The sequence below is a fragment of the Pinus tabuliformis genome, chromosome X (assembly GCF_031772625.1).
Source record: "Pinus tabuliformis cultivar Carrire ecotype Pingquan chromosome X, CPIR1, whole genome shotgun sequence".
Taxonomy (NCBI): Eukaryota; Viridiplantae; Streptophyta; class Pinopsida; order Pinales; family Pinaceae; genus Pinus; species Pinus tabuliformis.
This window is the reverse complement of record NC_142308.1, coordinates 1521969992-1521977798: the sequence shown is the minus strand read 5'-3', so window position 1 is coordinate 1521977798 and position 7807 is coordinate 1521969992. Positions and strand designations below refer to the sequence as shown.

The window sequence follows — 7807 nt, the reverse complement described above, 5'->3', positions numbered from 1 at the left end:
AACATGACTTTATGTTGAGATCTGTTAAAACAACAAGACCTGAAATTGTATTCATTTATGCCACAGTCACCGGACAACCTACATAAACAATGTTTGAATCTGCGACTTTATTTCGATAAGTCTGCAGCTCCTTCAAATTTGTAGGCCCAGCCATAGGTTTGATATCTGAGTTCTTTATACAATTGCACCATCCAATGTCCAATGCTTCTATTTTTATAAGCCCTTTCAATCACCTTTTCCTCTATAGTGTACTCTGTACAAAAGCGGAAAAAATTGAACTTCTTTCTTCTGTCCAATTCCATGTGCACGATCCTGGGCTTGTAGATCAACTTGTGGATTCCAGTCACTGTCATACAAAATGACCACATCTGTTGTGGCAAGGTTAATACCAAGTCCTCCAGCTCTAGTTGAAAGCAATAAAACAAAATTTTCACTCCCTCCTTGATTGAAAGAATCTATGGAAGCATCACGATCTTCTCCTGAAGTATTCCCAACAATTCAACAATACTGATATCCACGGAACATACAATAATCCTCCTAAATGTCCAACAGTTTTGTCATCTGTAAAAAAAATTAAGAACTCTGGAAGCACGGTCTATCAGTTTTGGAACTATTTTGTCCGCATTGGTGATTAATTGCATGGCTATATTCAAAAGGCGCTTACACTCTCCTCCAGTCATTCACAACCTCCAAATCCTTTTGAAGCAATGCCTGGAAAAATTTCTTTTGCGCTATCACAACTTCTGTAACAACCATTGACGACAGGATCACAAGGTTCATTCTGCACTGCAAATGATGACTCTGCTTCTATGATGCTTCGGGTGATATTGGCTCTCCTTCTCGGCAAACTACATGATCTGCTACTAATTCTATCGCACCTTCATTTAATCGAACTAGCATCCCCTGCTTCCGCAGAAATGGTTCCATCTCATGCGTTAATTGTTCCAAAGGACCTTCATTCAACTCAACCGTTTCTGTTGCAAGTGACCCAGTCCTTGCAAAATCACGCTCTTCAAAAGTTTCAAAAATTCTCATAACCTCTTCTTTTGTTAAATTGGTAAAGAATAGACCACATTCACCATGTAACATCTCACTAGCTTTATGAATATCGTCCTTGACTTCATCAGCAGCTGTGCGACCCAATGCAATCTGTAATACTTTGTTTGATCCTAGAAAGAACCTGCTGCTACCCTTTAATCGGTCCCTGAGATCTTTGAACTTCACATATGGGATCACCGAATGTATAGCATTCGTATATTGCAACATCATGAAACAATCGCCACCTACACAGAGATCATGGGAAACTGACAATTCCTCCACATCAGCTTCACAGTAAGTAATTTTCATCATCTCATCAGGTGAAATCCACTCGAGCCCTTCACTGTTTCATCATATTTTCTCAGTTTGTAGCAGCAAACAGCACGATTGGCAAAACACATTAAACGGACTTCGTTGGCCATGGGATCCTCTGGGGCAATAGCTATCTTCGATATGTGCAGAGACCGAGGGGGCTTCGTCTTCACTTCCACCTTCGCTGGCAATCTCGGCACCCCATTAGATTGCAGGGATTCTGAATTGTTTAAACCTTATGAATTTTCTCCGTAGGCGCTCGGTTTCTTGGGGATTCTCTGATCTGAGACATCTTCGCTGGCGGGCTCGATCTTAGCTTCTTCTTCTTGGTGTTTTTGTTCTTCTTCTTCTGGGGTTTTTTATATCTTTCTGTTCTTTCATGCTCTTTTGTTGTGTCTCCCGCAAATCCTTTGAGAGACAGTTGTGAGATTCTTTCCACGATTGCAGATCTGACATTTGTTGCATCAGCTGCCAAATGTCAAATTCACTTTACCCTCTTAACACGCCGCTTTACATCTGAACCAGTAGAGCCATGGTGGCCTGATCTTTGTTTCTCGGGCACTTCGTTTCCGCAAAGCTGCTTCTTCCCACTTTTGGCGTATTTTTCCATGAGTTGCTTCCAGAATTTCGTAATCAGAACTATCAATATTCAAATCTAGAACATTTCTATAATATCCCGAAGAACTTTGCTTGCGATGTATTTGAGTACCTCTCATTGAAGTAAACGGTGGTTGGCTGCCATATTCAAACACAACTTGACAATCATCATCGTCCTCAGAAAGATCTGTAGATTGGGAACTAGGTGGCCAAGCATTAGGATTCTGCTCTACAGTTTGCTTGGATAAGGAACTTGTACTTTCATTAGAACTAGAATCACTTTCTATGCTTTCATCATCACCATCTAGTTCTGTATCAGAAATTACATTCCCAGAATTAATTTCTATACATGAATCATGGTCATCTTGTTCATTATCTGAACTTACATCACAAGTACTTGTCCCAGTGTCATCATCCTCATCATCTATAATAACAACATTATCCATGGGAATATTCCTACCACATGAACCAGTCCTTGGTACTGAAGATCTGACCAGCTTTTCTACTTTTATCTTTCGGTTTGCATCTTCCAATGTACCCATTGAACACTTCAGAGATTCTCTCCATGAATGCAAACTATATATTTTTTCCTTGCAGTGACTTGAGCTTCCTTCATCTACCTTAACCTTTGAACAATTCCCCGTAACTCCTCTTCCAGATTGTGATCCTTGATCCTCGTTATTTGCAGAAGATGATGCTACATGTTTTGCAGAACTATCTCTTTTAACCTGCAGTGATTATTTGTGATACCATTTCTTCTTTACCTTCAGATATTGCAGTTGCACATTGAACTAACAGCTGCTTGGAAGAGCTCCCTGTATGAACATTATCTTGCCGGTGACCAGTTGATGCATATGCTTCTTGTTGCAAAGAATTAGTTTGTGAAACAGAACATGAATCAGAGATATTTGCAACACTGGGATAATCTATGCTTCCATTAGAATAATCCTTCAAGGTTGTGCTCTCCATCGGAGAATGCATAGGGGAATCCTCATACAGGAGGTTTTCTGTTGTGTCTGCCCATTCCCTGTCAATATATGTGCTTTGAGCGGGGCTAATAATACTTGCTTCATCAATATCACTAAAAAGTTCTCTCTCCAACTCTTGCAGCCATTGCCTGATGTACTCTGGATTTTCATCAAAGATACTACCATGTATAGCTCCTCTTTGGCAATCTGATGACGGAAAATTTAGGTAACCTGATGTATATTCCCCTGTGAGATTCTCACTAGATGCAGATTTCTGGAGGGAAGCAGAACTCTGTACAATAGGCATGCTAGGATTTTGACCTCCACTGGATACCAGAACTTCGGCCAATGTAGCGGGATTATAGGAAAAACCTTGAGAATGAAACACAACAGTATTATTTGTATGTTGATGATAAGATCCAACACTGTGACATGTTGAGTCAGATATTCCCACAGAATCCATAGGAGACAGAGGTGATATGGGTGAGCTATGGTTGTGTTGCTTTGCTACGAAATCACCAGAAACATGCTGCGCTGCGAAAACACCTAAAGCTGACTTATACGCTACGAAATTATTTAAGGAGCTTTGTGACACATAGTAATTTTTGAACAAAACTGACACATGGCTATGAGACGGGGATGAATGAGAATGACCGGTGACAAATGAGAATACACAGTTGACTCAAGGCTCTAAAAACCAAAATCAAACTTAGACTAGCACCGAATTTTTTTACCATCAAACTAATGTGAGCGGTTTTGAAATTAGAATTCTTGAGTGATAACACAGTACATGCAGAAATGATTGAGGTTGAGGTTGAGGTTGAAAGAAGTATAATAAAAAAAAATGTTAATTGTATTTATTTTGAGTGATTATGAGTAATTATCATTGGATTTATTTTGGCTGATTAGAGAAATGATTGTTATCATTTCCCATTAACTTAAATTCTAAGTACTTCTAAATATAAATTTTATACTCTGTTTTAATAATTTATTAATTTGAGTCATCAGTTAAAAAAAACATATATATTTATTTTATCGAATAGGAAAAGAGAAAAAGAACAAGGAAAAGTTGAGGGAAGTAGAATGCCTTCAAGATGGAACATTGTCATTGAGTTGAAAGAAACACACAGCGGCTTGTTGATGGTAGGTTCAGGTCTGCTGTCGATCATTATGATCCATGGCTAGAAGTCTTCCTTTGGTTATTCTGTTTACTTGTTAGATGTTCGGTTTTATAGAGAGCGAAAAGGTTTGCATTGCACGTGTTTGTCAGATTTTATGAAAATTTTCCAAAATCACCGAAAATTAATATATAAGTTTTGGGCGAATTTTTAAAGAATATCCATGGGCGTTTCTGCCTAAATTGTTTGCATCAGTTTTGTTATGTGAGTGTGCAATGTTGGACAAGGAATGTTGCAAAATGCAAAATAAAATGGATGGACGTGAATAAAGTATGTTAGCTTTTTAAAATATAATGGTTTGGATCCATGTATAATGACAATTGTAAGGTTGAGACAGTGTACAACGAATTAGAGTCTCCATTGAATCTTTATAATACATTTATTACGTTTCCTGTTAAGTCATTTTCAATCCCAAGTCCATGTTTAAATAGCGCCATCTTGGCAAAGCATTTAATGCATTGCAACTTTTCTTCCAGACGTAGCTTAATCCACGACTTTTTTTTAATGAGGGAATGTGTATGGAAAATGATCAACCAAGTGTCTTCAAGCAACATACAGAGTTCTTGAAACGAGAATCTCTATTGCCATCGAGTTCTTCGAGACACACAGCGGCTGATGGCAGGCTACAGTTATGACCTTTGTTCTATTCACAAGAAGCCATCTCTCGAGATTTGACCGTCCTCTTTACACGTTCATGTCGCTTTCATCTATTCTGTGATATTATTGGGATATCATGGTGGATTTAAGGACGCAAGCTGATAATTATAATGTTTATCTTAATGTCCATGTCGAATGAGGTTACTTAAGATTTCGTATTATCAAACCTCTTTATCTTGATGTTCACATGAAAGAGATTTTGATCCAGTTTATATACTCCAATGGTGGCCAATATTTATTTTGTGATCTACCACATTGGCTCAGGGTTTCTCTTAATATCCATATCTCAGAATGTAGTGTCAAAGTCACATATATTTAAGATGCATGGCCATGTCAAAAAGGTTTGATATGTCTTCTCATGATTTCACATATTAATCTAATTAAAGCTTAGTTGTTTTTAGTGAGATTTTTTGGATTTTTCCGTGCCTAAGGAAAAAATTGAGGTGAAATCTTGATTTGTGTTATTTAAACTAGTGTTTTGAGTGGATATATGGATTCAGCACGCTCCAAAACTTCTAGGGCACTTCCATTGCATAGTACTATCTATCAAGCTTATGATTTCAATATATTCCTGCCAGATTTTAGAAATATTTAACCAAAGAAACCCACTCTAAAAACTTCCAAAAAATCGCACTAAACACAACTCCAATTAAAACAATTTGCAACATTGCATAATGTAAAAATGCAGAGAGCGTTGTTCTTACATTCCGACACTCTTATCAATCTGTGTTTCCCTAAAAACAAATGTCCTAATTATTTAGTATCACATCACAGTTTCTAGTATTAAATAGAAACATTTTAAAAATGATGTACTCTTCCTACATGAACGTTCACTACGAACTTGGTAACCATTCCGATTTGATGATATTACAAACTAATTTACGTGATATTTATAGTTTTATGAAAGTTCGTGTAAAAGTTAATATGCTTTTTAGATGATGATGATGATGGTTAACGTCCACTGAGACCAAATTTTGGTCTATCAAACCTAAAGAAACAAATTATTTAGTTTGATTTAAGATTTTATTCCTATGCTCAAAAAGCTTGGAGAAAAGCCTCTCGAGCTCATTGTAATTTTGACAACGTAAAAGGCTAGGGAGGTCACTATCGCAACAAAGATCTTTAAATTGAGATCTAATGTGGTTGTATGCAGGGCACTCCAAGAGGAAGTGATTTTCATCCTCGATGTTTGTATTCTCACAGAGATGGCAGAACCTTTCCATCCATGGTGTTTTAGGAACTGTCGAACGACCCGTTTCACTATGGAGCTCATGAGAGTTCGTTCTAATCTTGGCTATATTAATTTTCTTCTTTGAGCTAGTTAAAACAGAGAGATACTTTTGATCTTCTATGGTGGGGTTGATGATCTCCTTATAATTTCTTAATTTTCTTTTAGCTCCTAAATCTTTCTCACACCACATTTTTTCTTTGAACTTAGAAGTAACAATATTTTTAATGTTTTTAATGTTTTGCAATGTAACATTCTCGTCGATCTCCCAATGGTTTAACCAGGCCCTAGTGCCTTTATACCAACCTCTTTTGAGCCTTAGGTGGTTTTCGTTGGAATTTAAAGCTCGCATAGGAAGTTTATGGTCTCCTATGTTATTGAGTTTGTGCTTGTACAATAGAAGCCTAGTCATAGATAGGCTCTTGATAGGTGAAAGACCCACTTCTATAAGGAGAATAGGATAGGGTGTGTTGCTTTTAAGTTTGAGGTTATACGTTATAAACGCTTCTGGATTTGCTCAATCTTCCTCCAGGATTCTCTAGAGATGCTACAACCCCAAACCTCACATCCATATAAGATAACTGGAGTGACTAAAGTTTCAAAGAGGAACTTCTTTCTATCCCACATTATGAGGTTTGCCATTTTACAATTATTTTCAAGACCAAAATAGGCTTTCCATCCCCCATTAATCCTTTTCTCAATGCTATAGTTCTAGTTGAGCTTGTGATGAATATCAATTCTTAGGTACTTGTACGAAGACACTTCCTCCAAGTTACTATTGTCATACATAAAATTAGCATAAGTGTCCTTCTTGGATTTGATAATCATAACTTTTGTTTTGTTAGTGTTAACAATCATACCCATGGTAGAGCAGAAATCCGTAAGAAGTATAAGTTGCTTATCAAGATCAGATAGGCACCTTGCGAGAAGAACAATATTGTTAGCGTAGAGAAGAAGGATGATGACTATCCTAGCTAAGATCGTGCCAGCACATCCTGCTTCCTCTAAACAACCTTCTAGCTTGTCGATGTAAATGCCATATAGGGTAGGGGAGAGAGGGCAACTTTGTTTAACTCTGATATTACACTTAATATCTTTTGACCACGCCTCATTGCTCTTTAACTTGGCAATTACATTCTCGTATAACCTTATAGCGGCAACTCTCAACTCAAAAGGAAACTTTAGCTCTTCTAATCTGTTCCAAAGGTTGTTTCTAGGAACCGTATCGAAAGCCTTTCTAAAGCCCACAGAGCAACAAAAGAGATTGGATTTATTATTGCGGCATTCCTCCACAATGATCCTAAGCATAACAAGGTGGTCTGTTGTTGAGTGTTGCTTTCTAAAATCCGCTTGGCCTTTAGCCCGCTTACCTTCACTTTCAAGCCATTTGCTCAACTTCCTTTCCAAAATAATACCATACAAATTGGCTAGGAAACGGCTAATCATAATTCTCCGATAATTAGAGGGGTTGTGTGTATCCCCACTTTTAAAAATAGGGATAATGAGGCTTTTAGGGAACCCTTGCTTGACCGCTTGATTGAAAAGCTTGTGAATGTGGGGGATAAGGACACGATCTCCAATTTTTAAGATTTCCGCCTGGAAAACTTCAATGTCCTTAGCTTTCCCATTAGCCAAGTGATTAACCCCAAAATCAATGTCTTGTAATGAGAAAAATTCTTTCGTTGTGAGCAGGGTTTCAAAGTTATCTATGACATTTGGATATTCATAAAGCTTTTTAAGATAGGAATTCTAGTCGTGTAAAGCAATTTTATTATTATCTTTAGTTTTCCTAGTTAGAATCTGCCTCCAGAATTTCTTAGGAGCCACCT

At 37.5% G+C, this 7807-nt stretch overlaps 1 pseudogene; it reads right to left on the bottom strand.

Annotated features, from left to right (window-relative positions):
* Positions 1–807: 807 nt before the first annotated feature.
* On the bottom strand, positions 808–1350 carry LOC149145841 (uncharacterized; annotated as a pseudogene).
* Between the last annotated feature and the right edge of the window lie 6457 nt (positions 1351–7807).